Below are 23,392 nucleotides of genomic sequence, written 5' to 3'. Positions count from 1 at the left end.
ATACACGTTATACACATAAAGTCACGTCCATGTGGTTATGAATTATCTCCTTTGAACTGTTGGACGTTATCGGTTTTCCTCCCAATGGATGCTGAACACGTTTCAACGTGGCAGAACCGGATGGCGATTAGTGCTACCGGAAACGGCTGGGGACCGGAAACGAGTCAGCTTATTATGAACGAAACATTTGATTGTTTGTTCGCTATTTTATTGGCAATTCTAGTTTCGTTTTGTGACTATTATTTTGTGAAAATGCTTTCTTTCAACATTTTAGCTATAAACGATTATTTCAGCATGTACCTACGCGTAAGTTATTTATAGCTAAATGGCTTCTTTCTAATTATTTATTTTCGGAATTGATACTCTAATTCAGGGGTAGCCACTCTGCGGCGCATGTACCGGTGCCCGGAAAACTCGTCCCGGGAAAACTCGTCTCCGGAAAACTCGTCTCCGGAAAACTCGTCTCCGGAAAACTCGTCTCCGGAAAACTCGCCCCCGGAAAACTCGTCCCCTTTCGCTAGGTAGGAAAACTGGTCCCTTATTGAATAAATATCGATCGAAAACACATTTTATGATCGTTCTTGAAGGAGATATTGTTTTTTAAAACAGACTATAGCCCCCATAATATTTTTTAAAAATATTTTTACTTGTTTAATGTTTTTTTTGTTTTTTTTTTTAAATAAAATCGATTTTCTAAGTGTCCGTTTTCTACCTAACTGGCTTAGTTCTTAGTGGTTTCACTTATTTTATTTAATGTTTATTATGTTCATACAAAGTTAATTACAAATTTTTTTTGTTCTTATTTTAACGATGTTTTTTGGAGTCATAAAAACAATAATAAAAAACAAAACCCAAAATTTAAAAAACAGGGAGCGATTCGATTCTTCGTTACTTTTTTGTTTTGGTTTTTTAATTATGATAGTTTTTGTTGTTGTTATGTTTTTGTTTTCTCTCATACCAAATGCACTCATGCGTTATTTAAAATTATAATTTTATCAATTATCAACATTTATTGTCGTCCTGTCAAATTTTGCAAAAATTAACTAATAAATTAAAAGCGAAATATTTTTTTGGCGCGAGAGATGCCATGAGCTAACAATCTCTCGTTAACTCATTTTTAATTATTTTAATTTTTACTTCAAAATTCTAAAATCAATCATTAAGAGAAAAAGTAATCACTAAATAAATTTATCAATCAATTTTATGGAAAACTCCGCTATCGTTTATCAAGAATCTTTTTAATTTCATTTTTTGTCGGTTGTTTTTCGGAGGGAGATATAGTTTTTACCCCCCCCCCCCTTCTCTCTAAATTATATTTTAAAAAATATTAAAATTTATTATTTTCTTTTTAAAACCAAATCTCCCTCAGCAATTTCTTTAATTTTCTATTTTTTAGCGATTATCAAGACACCTAAGATGTGATATACCGGACATTATTTCTCGTTCTAACGTAACACTCGACATGTTTTTTGTTTGTTTTCTGTGTTTTTTTTTCTTTACCGAATAAACGATTCCAAATAAATTAAACAACATAGTCGGCGAGGTAGAAAAATCGATTTTACCCTTTTATAAACAACAGTAAATAAGTAAATTCTTTTTATATTAATATAAAAAATATGCCGTCTTGTTTATGAACATAATAAACGCTTTAAAATAAATGAAACCACTAAGAACTTAGCCAGTTAGGTAGAAAACGGACACTTAGAAAATCGATTTTATTTTAAAAAAAACCCATTAAACAAGTAAAAATATTAAAAAAAAATATTATGGGGACTATAGTCTATTTTAAAAAACAATATCTCTTTCAAGAACGATCATAAAATGTGTTTTCAATCGATATTTATTCAATAAGGGATCAGTTTTCCTACCTAGCAAAAGGGGACGAGTTTTCCGGGGTCGAGTTTTCCGGAGACGAGTTTTCCCAAGACGAGTTTTCCCGGGACGAGTTTTCCTAAATTCATAGTTTTAACCCTCCTCTCTTCAAATTATATTTTAAAAAATATTAAAATTTATTATTTTCTTTTTAAAACCAAATCTCCCTCAGCAATTTCTTTAATTTCCTATTTTTTAGCGATTATCAAGACCCCTAAGATATGATATACCGGACATTATTTCTCGTTCTCACGTAACACTCGACATGTTTTTTGTTTGTTTGCTGTGTTTTTTTTCTTGACCGAATAAACGATTCCAAATAAATTAAACAACATAGTCGGCGAGGTAGAAAAATCGATTTTACCCTTTTATAAACAACAGTAAATAAGTAAATTCTTTTTATATTAATATAAAAAAATAAGCGGTCTCGTTTATGAACATAATAAACGCTTTAAAATAAATGAAACCACTAAGAACTTAGCCAGTTAGGTAGAAAACGGACACTTAGAAAATCGATTTTATTAAAAAAAACAATAACATAAAACAAATAAAAATATTTTTTTTTAAATATTATGGGGACTATTGTCTATTTTAAAAAACAATATCTCCTTCAAGAACGATCATAAAATGTGTTTTCAATCGATATTTATTCAATAAGGGACCAGTTTTCCTACCTAGCGAAAGGGGACGAGTTTTCCGGAGACGAGTTTTCCGGAGACGAGTTTTCCGGAGACGAGTTTTCCGGAGACGAGTTTTCCTAAATTCCATGTTCCATAAGTGGTGTATTGGATGCATACAAGCGGCTCATTGGATCGTTTTGATGATGACAATAAACTTCTAATTTATTCAGTGATATATATTTCTTGTACGTTATTTGTAATATTGTCCTGTTTCTTTTAAAACCTAATTTTTTTAAACTACTTGCAGTTCAGCCCGTCTTTTTTTGGCTCTATGTACTGTTCATAACTTTAAGTGCATATATATATATATATATATATATATATATATATATATATATATATATATATATATATATATAAAAGTTTGACTCATGTACAGGTTACATACATCTAAAATTTCAAATGTTTAAACACAAAATTGGCTGAATAGTTTGCTAGAGGCCGCAAAAGTCACATCTTTTAAACTTTGATCCCTTGAGAGCCAGATTTTCGGCCAAACGCCAATTAAAAAGCTTGCCTTATGTCTGAATACACTTTATGTAAAATTTCAAATGATTAGGCCAAAAATTGACTGAGTAATTTGGTAGAGACCGCAGTGGTAAAAAAATTTTCAAACTTTAATCGCAATTTTGACTTCCTTAACATTTATTATTTTGGCCCAAATTAAATTAAAAAGTTTGTTCCATATCTAAATAACCTACATCTAAAATTTTAAGTGTTTAGACCCAAAATTGGCGGAGGAGTTTGGTAGAGTTTTCAAAGGTCAAATCGCTGAACTTTGCCTCCTTGACAGTCAAATTTTTGGCCTAAAACCGATTAAAAAGATTTTCCCAAATCTCAATACCCTTTCTGTCAAATCTCGAGTCTGTAGACTGAAAATTGACAGAGTAGTTTAGTAGGAAAATGTACACACACAGACACACACAGAGACACTTTCACTTTTATAGATTGTAAAGCCAGATTGATCTACAATTTTGAGTTTGACAAATCTGAGTTTACAGTATGCTAGAAACCGCAAAGGTAAAATCTCTGTATGGTTTTCTCTTGCCGAATTGTCATCCAATAACTACTGTTTTGATATTTTAAAACATTTACGTAACAATATAGTGGTTTATTGCGTTTGTCAGATATTTACAGAGATGGCGACATTGCGCACAACTGTTAGGCTTGTTAGAATGACACATATAAAATGAGATTACATTATTTGTAAACATCTATTTTTTATTATTTGCAGTTTTTTTTTTTACCTTCACAGTGAGAATAAAAACGTGAGCAAGAGAAAGGCAGGAAGTGATAGTAAGCGTCGATTTAATCAACTATGGGAGAATGAATTTTTATTTTTTGCAAGTATTTCAGAAGAAACAATGTGAATCGTTTGTGAATACATTTTCTCGGATAACAGTACTTATGATCTGAGCAAACACTATAAAAAGCACCAAGCTGAAACAGAAAAATAAAACATGTTCGTTCCTGGCTCTGAGTTATGAAAAGAATATGTGGTAAAGAAAAAGAAGAAACATTTGTTACTAAAGAAAAGGTCTGATAGTTTAGCGATGCTCGAAGTATCCTATAAAATTTATAGATAGTTTATGTATGAAAGCAAAAGCGTAGTCTCCAAAAATTTGCAACACGTGTTGGTAATAAATGTACAGAAGAAAAAGTAAACGAAATTGCTTTGTCAAACGCGCGTCGTGATCGTCTTTCGTAGGGAATTCTCTTGGCGCAGATCTGCTTCAGCGTCGATCTCATTGGTTGATATCACGCTGGAAGTGAAAAAATTTTCATGCACACGAAAGAAAGACAAACTCAGATGCCTCTATTCTACGGGTTAATTCAACTAAAATTTACAAAATATAACTTATATACAATGTCTAATATAATATTAATTTCTTACAAAACACACTATTGAATCTTACTCTCCGCATTTTGCGGTGGCGACGGTCGAGGAAGAGGGGTGTAACGACGTCTCTTTTATTAGAGTTAAATTCTCTCGAGATCCAGCTCAACTCTCTGATTTTGGCCCGGGCATTCGCTTATATAGCCGGGTGATAGGTAGGGTAGGTTATTCCCTAAACCCAATCACTAATTAACACGTCATTCCGGGGAACTGCCGATCCAATGCATGTGTGCTGGTGAGTCTGTGACTGCTCGCAGGTTTCAGTTCTCACGAACAGAGAGGTCAACCCCTTGACCTCTCGCACGATAAATAGAGAGGTCAACCTCTTGATCTTTCGTCTGGCCCCAGAACCGAAATCATATTCATGATGATTTCAAAACGCCATTTGTCACTTTTTCCCAACAATAAAAAGTATATATCTGTTTTACAAAACACAATAAATTCATAACTTAACTCTTCTTTTCAGCCAGTTTACCCGCCGCTGCCAGGGCACCCAATAATGCTTAACAGTTAATTCCAGCATAGTTGCCCGGCCTTACTCAGAGTTTCGGGGGTTTAACCTTCCCCCAATAGGGGAGCTCTACCGCTCACAGAGACGGTTATACCACATGTTGCCCAATTAAGCATTTTTCTACGAGGAATTGAAGATAATTTCAAAGCCTTTGAAAGACTTAATTGCGTTGAATCACTTCAGGAATAAACAAAAGGATCAGACATATTTGAAAAAAGTAAAGCAATTTGATCTAAGTAAGCTTTTACGTGTATTGATAGTGCACTGTCGATGATCAGTAAATTTGCTGGGGCCGTAGATTTGTTGAACGGTTTTTAGGTTGTCCTCTCCTACAGTATCATTGCATTACCAACTTTGATAAAACAGTAACAGTTTCTGTTTGCTTTCCTTTTTCTGTCTTTTTTTTCCATTTGCGATATGTGAGTTAAGTTCCTAAGTTTCAAATTCTTCCATTAATGTCATGGGAATAAAATTCGTTTCTGAAAGAGAGGTTTTATCTGCCATTTAAATTATCTCTTTGAATTCGGTAGCAAAACCAGCATGCTTCAAAAAGATGGAGTTTCTTCTGAGAGAAAAAAAACCCTAATAGGTTCATCTGTAGTAAGTGATAATTACTGCTGGTTGTAAGATTTGAACCCGGTCACAAAACCACCGATGGTCTCGTAGGCTAGCATCTTTTCTCCAAGCCATCAGCAATCAACACAAGAATTAAAATGAAATTAAGTTATGTTTTCACTTTAATAAGAACGTGAATTTATGAGGTGAATTTATTCGACACAATATGATTCAACTCAAAAAAATGAATAAAAGCTAACGTGAATTAAGATTAAAGTTAAGGTGTTATTGTGGACCCTCACCCCTTTTAAAAAACCTTGTTAAACTTTGTGACATATTTACATTCTATGGAGGTCAGGCGCGAACAAACACCCAATAATTTTATTATACCATATTTCTTCAAACTGAAACATAATTATCAAAGTATACTTATGCAAATAGATATGAAAAGTCTTTGTTAAAGTTTGTGTCATATTTCCATGGGGTACAGGCGCGAATGCAGACCCCACAATTTTATTATACCATCCCTATTTAAGTTGAAACATACTTATAAAAGTATTCTTATGTACATCTATATCAAAAACCCTTGTAAACGTTTTTTTTTCATTTTTTATTTCCATACTTTGTGGGCCAGGCGCGAATGCAGACCCCATAATTTTAATTAACCACCGTTCTGCCAGATCAAACATACCCATTCCTGATCCTCGATACATTAAAATAGTCAACTATATAGGAGCCTATTCGTGACCACACACACACACACACACACACACACACACACACACACACACACACACACACTCTCTCTCTCTCTCTCTCTCTCTCTCTCTCTCACACACACACACAGACGTTCAGCTTTATATTATATATATATATATATATATATATATATATATATATATATATAGTAATATGATAAATGTTCCAAGTGAATGCAAAATTAAAAAAAATTTATGACGCCTGTATTGCATTTAAAATTTTCAACATGTAATGGTACCAGTTGTAAAGTGTATAAACCAAATAAGGGGCAGCGGTTTAAACAGAAGACAATTCATAGAATAATATGAATTGCTAGATGAGGAATATGGTGATATTATCAATAACCGTAAGGTGCGTTGGCTCTTTAAAACGACAAGTTCTAAAACGGTTCGGGAAGCTGAGACACATTGTCTACGATTCTTAGCAGAAAAAGATGAATTGCCCGAGATAAGCGCCCTTTTGTGTCATCATCATCATCATCATCATCATCATCATCATCATCATCATCATCATCATCATCGGCGGTCACTCGTGTCCGAGTAACACTGTCCTCCGTTGTGGCTTCTGTGGGTCCTCAGGTGAGCATAGAGCCCAATCCTAAGCCCAATTTTTCTTGTGCAATTTGGGCAGATAAAGGTAGTGGTGGTGGGGTGGGGGTGGGTGTGTCTGGTTGATAATCTGTCCTTTCTGTGCTTGCGTTTATCCTCAGCAGCTTGATTTAGGTCACTATACTATAAAGCGCAGCACCTTCGTGGACAGCGCTCCTCCATGCCAACCTGCTCCCAGCCACGTCCTCCCATGTCTCAAGGTCCATGTGAAACCGCTTTAGATTTGCTTTGATGTTGTCCTTATACCTCATCTTTTGGCCACCCTGGGCACGCTTTCCCTCAACAAGCTGAGAGTAGAAAATCTGTTTTGGGAGGCGGAGATCCGGCATTCGGACAACATGACCAGTCCATCTGAGCTGGCGTTGAGCAACAGTAGCGGTGATAGTGGGAATGTCAGCCTCACTCAGGACGCTGGTGTTGGTGCGTCGGTCCTTCCAACTAATTCTGAGGATTTTTCGGAGGCATCTTTGGTGGTACGTCTCCAGGGTTTTTACGTGCCTCCTGTATGTGATCCAGGTCTCCGATCCATAGAGAAGAGTGGGCAGCAAGACAGCTTTATATACCATGATTTTGGTCTTTGTCAGAAGGTCACGATTCTCAAATACTCTCTTCCTTAGCCTTGAGAAAGCCCCACTAGCACAGCTGAGATGGTGTTGTATTTCATCATCTATGTTGGCTTTTGATGATAGGATGCTGCCTAGGTATGGGAAGTGGTCCACATTTTCCAGTCTAGCGTTGTCGATGGAGATGTTTGGGGGTGAGACTGGAGTACTGTTTGGTGGTGATTGATGGAGGATTTGGGTTTTTTTTATATTAATTGTTAGTCCTAGCTGTTTGTACGCCCTCGTGAAGGCAACCAGTGTACACTGTAGGTCCTCTTCTGAGAGGGCTACAAGGGCGTTATCATCTGCATACTGTAGCTCCATAATGGATATGGTGTTCGTTCGACCTTTGGCCCTAAATCTGTTGATGTTAAAAAAGTCGCCCGTCAGTTCTGTACATAATCCGAACTCCATGGGGAAGATGTTTGTCCGTGAGATGGAGGATAGCAGTAATGAAGATGGAGAACAGGGTTGGGGCAATGACACATCCCTGTTTCACTCCCGTGTCAACCCTGAAGAGCTCTGTTTCATCTCAACTACTACTGAGGACTGTAGCTGACATATTGTCATGTAGCAGTCTCAGTACCCGAATGTACCTCTCTGGGCATCCAAACCTTGCAAGAACCAGCCAAAGGGCTTGACGGTTCACAGAGTCAAAGGCTTTAGTAAGGTCTATAAAAGCCATGTATAATGGTAAATTTTGCTCCCTGCACTTTTCTTGGAGTTGACAAGCAGTGAAGATCATGTCCATCGTGCCTCTGTTTGGTCGAAAGCCACTTTGGGATTCGGGAAGGATGGTTTCTGCAAGGGGTGTAAGCCTGTTGGCCAAAACCCGAGCTAGGGCTTTCCCTGTGGTAGAGAGGAGAGAAATGCCCCGGTAGTTCCCACAGTTTGCCTTGTCTCCCTTCTTAAAGATGGAGACAACTAGGGCATCTCTAAGTTGTGCAGGGATTTTCTCTTGTTCCCATATTTTGAGCAGCAGGGCATGGATGTGTCTGAGAAGATCAGGCCCGCCTTTCTTCAGGATTTCTGCTGGGATGCCGTCAGAACCAGCCGCCTTATTGTTTTTCATCTTCCTAATTGCATCCCGCACCTCTTCCAGACTGGGTGGTTCTCCCATGCTCTCAATTATGGGCTGTTGGGGGAGTTTTTCAAGGGCCTCCATCTCTGGAGTGGTGTCCCTGTTCAGAAGATCCTCGTAATGCTCTTTCCATCTATTTGTTTTTTCTCCTTTTCCTTTCAGCAGCGTGAGCACATCCTTAGACCGAAGGGGGGTCAGAGAACGGTAACTGGGGCCGTATACCACTTTTGTGGCTTCAAAGAATCGTCTGGTGTCCCCAGAGTCAGCAAACTGCTGGATCTCCTGAGCCTTCTTCATCCACCAGCTTCCTGACAGTCGATTGGACAGCCGCTTTAGCCTTGGCATGGGCAGCTCTTTTAACCTTGCAATTGATGTTATTCTGCCAGGTGATAAAAGTTTGCCTCTTGATGTCTATAAGCTGTTGGATTTCGGTATCGTTTTCATCGTACCAATCCTGATGTTTCCGCTTTTTCTGCCCTAGGATGCTTATACTGGAGTCCATGATGGAAGAAGACAGCTTGTCCCAGTGTTCTTCAGTGTCATGCGGATACTGCTTGGGCAGGTCCGCGCTAAGAGCCGCCTGGAGGTGTTGTTGGTAGGTGATATCGCCCAGCTGCTCGATGTTGAGCTTTGGTCGGCTCTGTCTTTTTTGCATCCTTTGCTTCCGCATTAAATGGATAGACATGATGGAGCGAATAAGACGGTGGTCGGTCCAACAATTGTCTGTACTGGTCATTGCCCTGGTGTTCAGCACATCACAGCGGTCTTTGGCACGGACAATGACATAGTCAATGAGGTGCCTGATTTTACTTCGGGGGTGCATCCATGATGTTTTGAATGCGTTTTTTTGTCGGAAAAGTGTGTTCGTGATTATCAGGTTATGTTCTGAGCACTTTGTCAGTAGGAGTGTACCATTTGAGTTAATGTTCCCAACTTCTCTTCCAAGCGTTCCTCTCCAGTGCTGATGGTCTCGTCCCACTCTGGCATTGAAGTCCCCAAGTAGGATTATCTTGTCCCCCTTGGGAGCCCCGGATAAAATAGTGTCAAGGTCAGCATAAAAGGTCTCCTTTATTTCATCATGTGCATCAAGAGTTGGAGCATACGCACTAATCACAGTGGCCATTTGGCTGCCCGCAAGCATCAGGCGCATGGTCATTAGGCGTTCATTGATGCCCACAGGGGGCTCATTGAGGTGGCGGATGAGGCTGTTCTTTATAGCAAAGCCCACGCCATGGATACGTGGCTCTTCTGCAGGCCTTCCTTTCCAAAAGAAGGTGTACCCACCTTTTTCCTCCCTCAGCTGCCCATCGTCAGCCAGTCGGGTTTCAGAGAGCGCAGCTATGTCAATCTGGAACCTCCTTAGCTCTCTTGAGATAATGGCAGTTCTTCTTTCAGGTCGATCACTTGTTTTGTTGTCCATGAGGGTCCTCACATTCCAGGTTCCAAAAAATAGGCGTAAATTTTCTTTCTTTTTTCGACCGCGTGGTGGTGATCCCTCTGGATGCAGTAGTCCAGACGGGTTTTTTTGAGGCAGGCTATTTTTAGGGGTACCTTTTCTAACCCCCCTCCTCTACTGGGGTGAGCAGAGTGGATCCTAAACAGGGCTGCTCAGTCATGGATGCAGCTGCCGAAAAACTCTTTCTGCCTCGGTCCGTGAGGTTAGCGACTGAATCTGGCACCCACCTGGCACATAGGCATGTGCCAGGTTGCAGCTAGGAGCTGCCAGATTACACTGTCCTGCTCCCGTCACCACTTCCTGGTCGCCACAGGACTTTTTCTATCCGGGAATTAAGGGAGAGCTCTCTCTGCCTAGGTCCGGGAGCTTAATGACTAAAACTGTCACAAGACTTTTCCATCCATGATGTAGAGTAGGATGTGTTCCCTTTCGGGAGAACGCCTGCGCGTGATGTCTTTTAACGTGGGGTGACTGATGCGCCTGCAGCCACCACACGGCCCCTTGGCAGAGGAGGGCCTAATTCCAATGGCATGGAGAACCACGACGACTGGAGACTCTCTTCTGTTGCAGCCTTCATCCGCCTTCAGTGCCGTTGTGTCATTATTGTCATCATCCGCCGCATCAGCCGTTGAGGTCTTTTGGATCACTCTTTGTCTGGAACCTCCCCTTCAACCTTACTGCCATGGGTGGCCCTACCAGGAGCCTAGGCTCCGGACGGCATCGCTCTCAGGTTCATCGGAACACACAAGGTTCTCCACCATGACAAGGTGGTGATCCAGGGAACCCTTTTGTGTATCACCTTTCACACACACATTTAAAAATTGAAATCTTCCGATCATCAAACCTAGTTATAAACGATTAATTTTATGTCGCTAAGAGAAATACTTCCAACTTTGCTCATTTTTAAATGAACTGTTCCGAAATCAAGTTTAGTCATCAGGTTAACCAAAGCAGTACAATTAATTGTATTCAATTATTTGGACTATCACCTCATCTTCTAGTTGTTGTTTTTACGACGTTTCGGCCCATTATTCCTCTAGTCTTCGTCAGGTTAACCGCGGCGGGATAGGAATGTCGAATTCTCCAACTACATTCACAGCAATTACAGCCTTCAATAGTTGTCATCTCACCACGGTTTGACCAACTAATTCTCTACCCGGCTTTGGGTTGTCTACGATTCCAGGTGAGCATTATCTAGAGGTAGCGGTTTCAATCGCACCCAAAGCTGACTAGAGGATTTGTTGGCCAAACCGTGTTGAGATGACAACAACTATTGAAGGCAGTAATCATATTTTAGTCAATTAAAACAGTACAATTTGACATAATTATATTTCTCAAAGTGATATTTCTTTATCGATTTTAATAATATTTACTCGACAATTATTACCTTGGATTTATTTTATGTAATGTACATTTTGTTACAATTTAAAAGCATTATCTTTCATCTAGCAATTAATGATATAGATATAAAATTTTCAATGATTTTTTTAAAAAGTGCAACAGAATGTACATTACATAAAATAAATCCAAGGTAATTTTTTGATTCAATTTAAATTAAATTTTTATACCTTACTTTGTAAAATTTATAAAAGTGCACTTTGAAGATAAATAAATTTCAAATTGAATCTTGTACCTTTATTTTTAAAGCCTTTTTTTTTTACTCGGTGGTCATCACTTATCAAGCCACTCAGGGATAAGGGTTATTGCAAGTACATTACGTTAGTGTGGAGATTTGATGAAGTGTTTACTTAAGGGGGCGGTTCATTAGGAATTTGTTAACGTTGGACTTGAAGACATCCAAGTTGTAGTCAGGTGGGAAACAGGCAGACGGAACAGAGTTCCACAGGCGTGCAGTTCTAAGAAAGAAGCTTTGTTCATGGAATCCACGTTTTGATTTAGGCACAGATAAAAAGTGGGGAAAATTTTTCACAGTGGATTCAGCTAGACGGGTGTTTTTCGTGAAAGATTGGTGAGGGGGGACCAAAGATTGGAGTTCAGACGAGCACCTACCATGGAAATAATGATAAAACAAGGATAGGCTCGCAACGTCTCTTCTGTGGGAGAGAGGTTGCAGGGTAAAGAAAAGGGCATTCCCCACTAAGCCACGAAGTCTATTTTGTACACTGTCAAGGCAGGATAGGCTGTTTTTAGCAGCTCCTGCCCAGATATGGCAGCAGTATTCCATCCTTGGACGTATTTGGCTTTTATATAGATAGAGAATTGCATCAGTAGTGAGATATGTTCTGGAGCGGTAGAAGGATCCCACCATCTTTCCAGCGACCTTGGCAACAGACTTGATGTACATGTTCCATTTCAGATCAGGAGTAAAGGACAAACCCAGAAGCTTGCCAAAACGCGGGGTTTCTCCTAGACGAGAGCCATCCATTTCAGTTGATGCCAGATGGGGATGAGAGCATTGATGATGTAAAGATAGGAGTTTGGTTTTAGATGCATTAAAGGTAATCAGCCATGTCTTCCCCCACTGAACCACGCACTCGAGATCAGAGGAGAGAGAATCAGAGAGAACTTTGTCATTTACAGCCTTTGATGTGTTGCCGTAGATGGTCGTGTCATCAGCATAGATGTCAACGAATGATTTAAGTATGTGTTTAGGGAGGTCACTGATGTAGATCAGGAAGAGAGTTGGACCCAGGATTGACCCTTGAGGGATTCCAGCATTAATACTGCAGGCCTCTGATTTTTGTCCATCGACCACTACTCTTATGAGCCTATCGGAGAGAAATGATTTAATGATTGAGAAAACATTTCCAGTTATACCGTAGCTGGAAATCTTGTGAAGTAGGCCTTTATGCCATACCTTGCCGAAGGCCTTTGATATGTCAAGAACAATTGCCCTAGAAAAGAATCCTTTGTCAAGAGACAAGCCTATAGTAAAAACATTTTCTTTAACAATTTTCATGCCTTGCATGAAATGCTTTTCTAACTTGTATTTAATATGCATATGGCAAAATCTATTTTCGGTGGAGGTACCCAATTTGGGGAGATTTGCGGAATGAGAAGTCACCTCTTATTAAAAATTACTCCTAGGTCTACCCTAACCCAGAGAATTGGTCGTACCTCTCAGAGACTATCTATATATTTGTTACGACATAATCACGTTGATACACCGATTCTGGTCAGATCACCGAAGTTAAGCTACTCTAAACCTGGCTAGTACCAGATGGGTGACCATTTGGGAATTCTAGGCGCTGTATGTTCTCTCCACTTATCTCGGCATTGTTTCCAGTCGTATCAAACCTCCACTTGCCACTGGAATTTTACAACGCGATCCAGGAGGGGTGGGGTTGATTATTGCGCAACTCTTGCCACAAAAATTCCACGCTCATGCACCCTTACAGTGAGTATCCATAGTCTGTCAAGACTGAAGGAAGCTACAATCTATTGGTTAAATAGAAAATATTATTCACGGACTATTTGTTGACTCAATATACGTCTATTAAGCAGTAACTCCCCATATGCGCGGCATGATCACACTGACATACTAGTTCACATTAGTTCATTAATGTTAAGCGACGTTGAGCCTCGTCATTACCAGATGGATGACCATTTGGGAAAACTAGACGCTGTATGTATTCAGGCGCTGTATGCATACTACCTCTGCTCCTTCTGATATTGTAAACGGTTACCATACAGGGTGTAGAGGGAATTCCTCATCCATGGTGATTGCAGTACATTTAGAAAAAGGGGGGCTCTGCTGAAAAAAAGAAACTAAATAGAGTAAATACATTGGTTCTACACTGCAATCTTCTAGTTATGATGTCACAAACAAGACACCGACTTCCAATTAGCCAGAACGGAAGTAGTAAGGCACAGGAAACTGTCACTTGAATGCTCATGTCAGTGCAAAAAAAAAACACGGAAGTTACTAACGCTTTGTACAAGCATATGTAGAAATCAGTGTCTACTAAGACTGTATTTGCCCAAGGCAGAAGGAGGGTTAGGGCTCTCAGAGACCAACCACCAACATAGGGCAACAATAGTGAACACAGGCCAGTATCTGAGAAGCTCCCAGAACCACATCCTCATAATTGTATATGAACATCAAGAGAATAGAGCCAGCAGAACAACATCAGTCACCCAGTTGGCGAAGCATTTTGGTCAGGGCTGTCTCACAGATGAGGCTGAAACACTAAACAAGCCTGCCACAGAAATAACTAGAAAGAGTCGGCAGATATATACCGAGATCTGAAAGAACAGTTGGAAATGACCATACATTACAACCATGTAATCTCTACAGCCACCTACCTTGAAAATGCTGCTGTGAAACCTGACATAGTTATATGGAATAAGTCAGAGAGAGTTGCAACCTTGATTGAAGTGAGTGTTCCTAATGATGGAGGTCTGAACAGAGCTGAAAGGGAGAAACAGACCAAATATCAAGGTCTCATGTATGATATGAAAAGAAACTGGAATCTTAGAGAGATATCAATCATACCAGTTATTATAGGTGCCACAGAGCTTATGAAGAAGAACCTGAAGTCCTACATAACTAATATTCCCGGTGAACCAAGTGCAAAAAAAGATCCTGACAATTGTACTTAAGGGAACAAGGAAGATACAAGAAAGAGCTCTCGGTTGGTTTCAATAAAAAACAGGGCAATTTTGGCAGCTGGTTTGGCTGCCCCATACCTAACGTCACAATTTTTAAAGGAAGCAAATTAAAAAAAGTCTAATCGGAAATAACGAAACGATCGTAATTTATTATTTAAATGAATATGAAATAAGCAAGTGTGTTGTATAAGATTTTTATTTGGAATTCAGTATAAGCGCCACCAGCTTCTCAAGTTGTCTGAGAACCGCATCAACTGATTTTTTTTCAAGCAGCTAGTTGAATGATGATGCCTACGATGAGAGGATTGGAAAATTTCACATATCAATCAAAATAACAATTGACTCACAAAACAGTTTCTTTTGAGCTCATGATCGACGTTTCTGGCAAAGGGATAAAATTGCTGTTTTTAACTGTTAATCTACCTAATCTAGTCATTCGTATCCTCAAGTGTTTTTTGCCTTTATTCGTGGTTACTCTTTAGTAAAACAACAAAAAAAAAAATAAATAAAATGAATTACCTGTGAAATTAATTGTTGCGTTTCCCAGCTGGTTCTAAACTTTGGTGCTCATATTAAATTCTACATAAAATCTTACATGCATGTGATTTTTTTTGGAAGAATTATATTATTTTTTGTAAGAATTATATTTTTTTGTAAGAATTATATTTTTTGTAAGAATTATATTTTTTTGTAAGAATTATATTTTTTGTAAGAATTATATTTTTTGTAAGAATTATATTTTTTGTAAGAATTATATTTTTTGTAAGAATTATATTTTTTGTAAGAATTATATTTTTTTGTAAGAATTATATTTTTTTGTAAGAATTATATTTTTTGTAAGAATTATATTTTTTGTAAGAATTATATTTTTTTGTAAGAATTATATTTTTTTGTAAGAATTATATTTTTTTGTAAGAATTATATTTTTTGTAAGAATTATATTTTTTTGTAAGAATTATATTTTTTGTAAGAATTATATTTTTTGTAAGAATTATATTTTTTGTAAGAATTATATTTTTTGTAAGAATTATATTTTTTTGTAAGAATTATATTTTTTTGTAAGAATTATATTTTTTGTAAGAATTATATTTTTTTGTAAGAATTATATTTTTTGTAAGAATTATATTTTTTGTAAGAATTATATTTTTTGTAAGAATTATATTTTTTGTAAGAATTATATTTTTTGTAAGAATTATATTTTTTGTAAGAATTATATTTTTTTGTAAGAATTATATTTTTTTGTAAGAATTATATTTTTTTGTAAGAATTATATTTCAGTAATAAATTACGAGCATTTAATATGTAGCTATTTGCTTTTATTTCTTTCATTTCTGTTTTTTTTTTAATCTTTTCTTTATTTTTTCCTTCCATTTATTTTTCTTTTCTTCTTCTATACGTGTTGTTCTGTCTTTTCTTCATTTTTTATTTCTTTCTCTTTCGTTCCCTCTTTTTATTTTCTTCGTTTCCATTTCTTTCTGTGTTCTTCCTTTCATATTTTATCCACTTTTTCTTTTCTTTCCTTTCTTTCTTTCCTACTCAATTCTTATTCCAAACCGTTTTTTTTGTCTTGATTCCTTATTTCTTCATTTCTTTCTTTCTTCTTTTCATTTGTTCTTTTGTCTTTATTTTTTCGTTTTTCTCGCCTTTTTTCTCGTCTTCTTCTGTTATTTTTTCTTTTCTTTCCTCATTCTCCTTTCTCATTTTCTTTCTTCTTTTTTCATTCTCTATTTTCTTCCTTCTTTCATCATTTTGTCTTTTTCCTGTCTCTCCTTTTTCGTTCCTTTGTTATTCTTTTTCGTCTTCTTTTTTCTCGTTCTTTTTCTTCTTTATCATTTTCTGTTTCTCGTTCCTCTTTCCTTCTTTTCTCGCACCCCTCCCATATTCTTACATTTGACCCAGAGGTCAGAACTTATAATCACTTAAACTAGAGTTAGCCAATTTAATCTAAATGAACAAATATTGATATTGATAAAGTCATAATCAATACGTCAAGAGCTAATGAAAAAGTCATCGCTCATTTCAATATTGTTCTTACGTCATTATGACGTCATCATAAATGGTTGGTTTGCAAGTTGGCAGTTGGGTTTTACGGCATGCCAACCGTCGTTGGGTCATTTTATCATGCAAATATACACATGTTTTGTGTACGATTTGGAAGCGATTTATATTTTCTAAAGAAACGATAGTTTTTATTTAACGCATAAATGTCTCTTCTGGCATGTGATACCGGATCAGATTGGACTAAAGAATGACGGTAATCAAATGATAACTTCACGTTTCCCAAAGCTCCCCAATTAGAGCATCACCAGTGGATTCATTTTAAGATAATAATCAAAACAGATTACCAATAAAGAATTAAGGCGGGAGATATTCACAAGTATCGTTATTTTCATGGAAAGTGTTCGACTGAGCTTCAGTCTATGGTCCTCCCTGGCCAAACTTTCACAAGAAACACTCGTCTAGCTGAAACCACTATCAATAATTCCCCCCACTCTTTATCTATGCCTAAGCCTATACGTAGATTCCATGAAAAAAGCTTCTTTCTTAGAACTGCACGCCTGTGGAATTGTCTTCCGTTTTCCTGCTTTCTGGCTGACTACAATATGGTTATCTTCAAGTCTAACGTAAACAAGTTCTTGATGAGCCGTTCCATATAATTTAACAAATTTACCGAATTGATTATTATATTGTTCAATTTCTACTGTACACTCTTTAACCCTTATCCTCGAGTGGCCTCTTGGACTTGATAATGTGTTGATACCTGTGTAAAAAAAAGAAAAAAAAAGTCACATAATCCGACCAATCATCTCTAAAACTTAAACCTGGCAACAATTAAAAAATAGTTTTATACTTAATTTGAGGAAATTCCCACTACTTATGTTTACTACGCTATAATCACATTGGCTAATGTATACTCATTAAGCCTTATCCTCGAGTGGCCTCCGGGCTTTGATAAGTGGTGACTCCTGTGAAAAAAAAAAGAAAAAAAAAAGCTTTCTTTAAAATCTTCATTTTGGCTTAGGATATTCTCATTAGTCATTACCATATATCTCAAGACCTATTATTCCACAAGAATGAACTGCTTTACTGTTGAATTCGATTAAACCTGTGCAGGGCCAGTTTCTCATTCCGTATCCCTGGACTTGAAATGGACTTTTAAGAAGGGTAATATATGCGCCAACAACGCAGCAATCCAAGGCGAATTTCGACAAGTGCTTCTATGTAAATATATACAAACCTTTCCCTTGATGGCAACCGAAGCATGTTGGTTTTATTTTTTGCCAAATAAATTGAACTGAAATTGGTGGACCTGTAGTGTTACTTACGGCATTTTCATATCATTTGGATTCTTTGAACTATTGTTCTTATTTTGAATGTTATTTTAACAATGTTTCGGTGTACGAAACCTCCTGTCTTCTTCAGATGTATCTTGTCAAATGTGAGAATCTTTCTGTCGAACTCGAGAATCTGCAAGAAGTTTCAAACAGAACCCTTTATTAAATATACGAGGGCAGCATGTTCAAATTCCGTCAACCAAAACTGGATAAAAGTCCTAAGCCATTTGCAATTGTATTTTGACTGTGACCTACACTGAAGATTGAACCTTGAACCTCCAAATGAATGTCACTTACAACTGAATCTTACCAAGTACTGTATTACTTACGCCACGGACCCTTGCAAATAATACGCAAATCAAATCCTAATATAAAAAAAATCAGAAACATAGAAATATCTTTCTGATAAATTCGGACGGTTATTGTTATCGCAGCGAAACGACCGTATAGATATCTGCACGACTCAGTGCTAATTCTTGTTCACCCCGTTCGAATGATCCAGTTGACACAGCCCTCATGAGTTTCCAGTTAGCCCTTATAGGACGAGATCCACTGACGCGCAGAAATCTTTTAGCTACGCGGATCTTACTGCAAACTTCAAACAGTGTTCTCTCAGCATCCAGTGCTAATTCTTCTTCATTCCATCAGTGAACGCAGCACCTCATCTACTTCTGGTCGATTCCCTTCAAACAAGAGCAATTGACTTTAAGAATCCAGCCACGCGGATCAAACGATTCTATAAACAAAGCATGAAAAGTAGACGCCACTTAAGCAGACGATTCAAAACAGGTAAGATATGAATTTTGATCGCTGTCCCAGACGAATCACTCGGCAAATTGAACCACGGACATCAGGTCCCAATCCTGATCTCGCTTTCAGACGTAGAATTTATCCAGTTGAGGGAAGAGTGAAAGCCCTGAACAATGGGTACTCAACCAGGCGTAATAATCAGCAATCTACGAGGATCCCGCAGAGGGTAAATAATGGCGAGAGGTCTTCCCAGTGCAATAGTTATCAGAATGAGAGAAACCATTCGGATTTTGCTTACAAACGATCCGTTAGAGGTAATAACAATTTGATCGATCCAAACATTGAGGAGTGGAATGTGGACCGTGGATCAAAACAGGACATCAACCAATTCGATGTGTATAATTTGAAATCTCAACTTGATCATCAACCCCGAAACAGTAAGCGAACAAATCCGCTACTTCCGGCGTGTCCACCCGATCGGCAAGGCATCCGTAACACTAACATAAACGACGATGCATTCCATCTGTATGGTTCTGAATATACAGCTCAACGGGAAAGTGTTTTAGTGGACAAAGCTGTTCGCAATTTAAACAAATCCCGGTGGGAGTTAATGTCCGGAGGCAAGCCGGCTAAACCGCCCGGGGGCTCGCAACGGCCCAAAAAGAAAGACGTTACCCGGACGGACAAAAACACAAAATTAAACGTCCCAAAACGTTCTTCCAGGTGGGAAACAATGAACATAGATAAATTCCACGACACACCCAATAATCCGGTGAAACGTGAACCAAAAATGATCGGACCGATTCCGAAAAAGTCGATCCCGAAGCGAACAGCGCAGTGGGAAGAAGTGGATAGGTCTATACAGATCTTTTCGTGCGAGCAAGACGCTGGCAAAGATGCAGCCAACAAAAATCGGACGTATCCACAATATGCTGCAACGGATAACAAAATGGACGGCTTAAATTATTCACGCCTTGCAAAAACGCCTTTGCTTTTCGCCGGACAGAGGCATAGACCGTTGAAGCCAATGCACGTTTCAAAAATCGCCAGTGGCGACAATAGATGGGATTCTGATAGACTGTTTGATAGTGTAGCAAACATGGCCCAGCCGAATATGATAATAGGGGAAACTTCTCAAACATGCCGTCAATCTGCGTTATCACTTATGAAATCCAATCCGCACCAGGAAACAATGTTGATAGACCACACCACTAACGCATTAACATCGGCTTATATATCGCAAGGTAAACATATCCACTCAAACCCGTCACATAACCAAAATCAACTGAGAAAAGTTGCACCGCTTCCATTCTCACGGGACTGCTTACCTTCGTCGGCTAACTCTGCCTCGATTAGCCCCATGATACCAGAAAGCCGAATTGTCAGAGGCCAAATGCAAAATGAGGTCATTCACGCAGATTCCCCCCTTAAAAACACAGGGATCCTTTCGGAAGAGCAGTCGGGTCGCGGGTTAAGCGACACAGATTTTTCAGCGGTGAACGAAGAGGGGCATCAACTAGGTGATCAGGGTTCACGTTCTCGGGGTCAGCTGGAAGCAGAGTGTGAGATCGTCGCCATGGATACCAGAATGCAGAGGTCATGCATAGGAGACGCGTATTTGATAGACGGCTTCAATTCTGACGGACCGCTGATGGATTCTAATCGACTCGGACGTATTCCTTGACAAACGGTATTTCTTGATTGAACCCGATAATCATCTTCGGTTCAATAACACACACATACACATTCAGAGGAAATTTGAAATAAAGACGAAACATTGATGAACCCATAACTCGGTTTGTTCCTTTTTATTTCTCTACTTATATATGTACATATAAACACAAATATACTCGTACACACATATATATAAATACATTTTGATACAATCAAACTAGTTGAATAACACACATTCATTCAAACACAAATGGAAGCTTCCTTCAGCTTTTACAGACTATGGATACCCACGCGTGGAATTTTTGTGACAAGAGTTGCGCAATTCCAACCACACTTCTCCTGTCGGTGTTGTTTAATACCATTGGCAAGTGAAGGTCCAGGACGACTGGAAACAATGCCGAGATAAGCGGAGAGCACATACAGTGTCTAGAATTCCCACATGATCACCCATCTGGTACTAGCCACACTTAACGTTGCTTAACTTCGGTGATCTGACGATAAACGGCGTGTTAACAAGATTGTGCAGCACAAACACATATACTCACACGCACATTTTACAAACATATGACACACACAAGCCAGTGGAATAAACACAGACGCACACGCAACGAACACACATACACAGACGTACACATAAGTAAACATAAATTTATTTTATAGACACATGGACGTTGAACAAAGCGCACATACATATTTATAAACGTATTCTACACATACATGACTGTTGAATAACACACACACTGGAGCAAGCGCACATACTACCACATCCACACAAACACACACAAATAAATATACACATATGGCTTTATATTGCACACAGATACACAAACTTACGCACATTAATACTTGATGTTTTGTCGGGTACAATATTGTTTAAATGTTTATATAATGCACCATTTTGTTCAGTTATTCATAAATGTAGTTGCTTCTGGTAGGGTCATTTTTTTCAGAATTGATAGAAGTATATATATATATATATATATATATATATATATATATATATATATATATATATATATATAAGACTCGAGTTTCGCCCTCATTTGGCCTCATCAATTTGTCTTACTGATGAGCTCAAATCAGGGCGAAATTCGAGTCTTGGACTTCCGGTTTGTTGGCTTTCTTGGCTCTTGTTATCTGTGACGGGGTTTGGCTGTGGAAGTATATATATATATATATATATATATATATATATATATATATATATATATATATATATATATACAAGTATGAATACCCAGCGTTGCCAGGGTTGATATGAGGCTCGGTTTCAGCAGTTTTTCATAATTATATTTTAACTCCATCATTACTCCAACAAAAATTTCAAAAATAAAAGAATGGATGAAAACACGAAAATGTAATCGCCCCCCCCCTCCAAAGAGAAGTACGTAACAAACTCTCCCCCAAATATTTCGGCAGAAGGGATACGAAGAGAAGCTATTCTCCGGATATTAAGCACCTTTTTATAACTATATACCAGTTTAGGCAAATTTCTTTTATGCTGCCTCAGTCTAGAAAGATTTGTCTTCACGGTCTGTTATAACGAAAACAAACTGTAAATAATTAAGTTTTAAAAATACCAAACTAGAATTTGTGTTAATCTAAATACACGTTTTTATGTTATAAAAATGATGAGTTAAGACTTATTGTGTTATTAAAAGAAAAAATAGCAGTTACGATGTAAAAAAAAATATGAAGAAAAAAAACTGGTAAAAAAATGTAAATGAAAGTTTTTTTGTTTTAAATAAAGAATCGTAGTTGAATAAGATTGTTCCTTTATTTTAAAATAAAAATCCACTAGACCATAACGTTAATTTCGAAACTTATAAAAAAATCGATGTCGTTAAAAATAAATTAAATTAAATATGTTGTCAATATAAATCAAATTTAAATAACAAACTTGAATAGAGCAGGTAAAGCAATTCTCTCGCTATAAACAATAACTAACATATCGCTATTTAATAAAATCGATTTTCCTTAATGTGATATGCAAATGATGTTACCTCTTAATCGTATATTTTGCAAGAATCATACAATATATAGAAATGAATGAAATAATAAATTAATTGGCCTTTTGTATACATTAATCGAATTGTGAACAAACAAACAAACATGAATACGAATTTATATATATAGATGTATTTCTATCTATTCTGAAAAAATATATGTTGTGCCTACTTTTAATTACTATTCACCATTTCTTCATTCTCATTTCATATGTAAATGTCATTAAGTCAGTTTCTTATATATTTATATTTTGTATGATTTTGGCCCTTCTCCTCTTGTGAGGAGAAGCATTTAGATTCAAAATGAAATGGCCTAAAGTGGTTTTACTTATTTTTCCCCTTAACTTTTCCTTATCGTTCTGATGATATAATAAAGTTATATATAACTGTTATTCCTCATCTTTCATTTTAATTATATATATATATATATATATATATATATATATATATATATATATATATATATATATATATATATATATATATTCAGACAGACATTGTTAAAAGCAAGGCGTTTTTTATTTTTCCAATTTTCCTTAGTATCTTTCTTGTATATACGTCCAAGGTATGGATAAATGGTCCAAGCATTTTCGAAGTGTCTGCGGTTTTACTTTCCATGTAGGCGTCTACGCATTATCAGGAAAATTCGTGTTAGGCAGTGCGATGAATTGTGGAAAGTTTTTTTATAGAAGTTGGGGTGCGAGCGAAGTTTATTGGGATTGCTTGCAGCGGAGTTGTGATTAGTGTAATGGGAAAGGAGGGTGTGCCAGTATATGTATGTAGAAATTTCCCGGTTGGTATCTGAAGGCGTGTTTATTCACTGGGAGAGATGCACCTGCGAATAAACTCGCCTGGCGGGGAGGCGACAAACAGTACCCCACTTAATGGCATACCGGCAACTTGTGGCAAAATGTATTTTTGAACCTGCATGTCAAGCACATGTTTGCTCCAGCAAAATAGTGACATTTGAATTGTGTGCGACACGAAGTTGGTCACCTAAAAAATCACTTTGTAGCTGGGCTGGCTCAATCCTA

This window comes from Euprymna scolopes, chromosome 36 (assembly GCF_053919585.1).
Source record: "Euprymna scolopes isolate OS-2025 chromosome 36, ASM5391958v1, whole genome shotgun sequence".
Lineage (NCBI taxonomy): Eukaryota > Metazoa > Mollusca > Cephalopoda > Sepiida > Sepiolidae > Euprymna > Euprymna scolopes.
Note: the sequence above shows the minus strand (reverse complement) of the source record.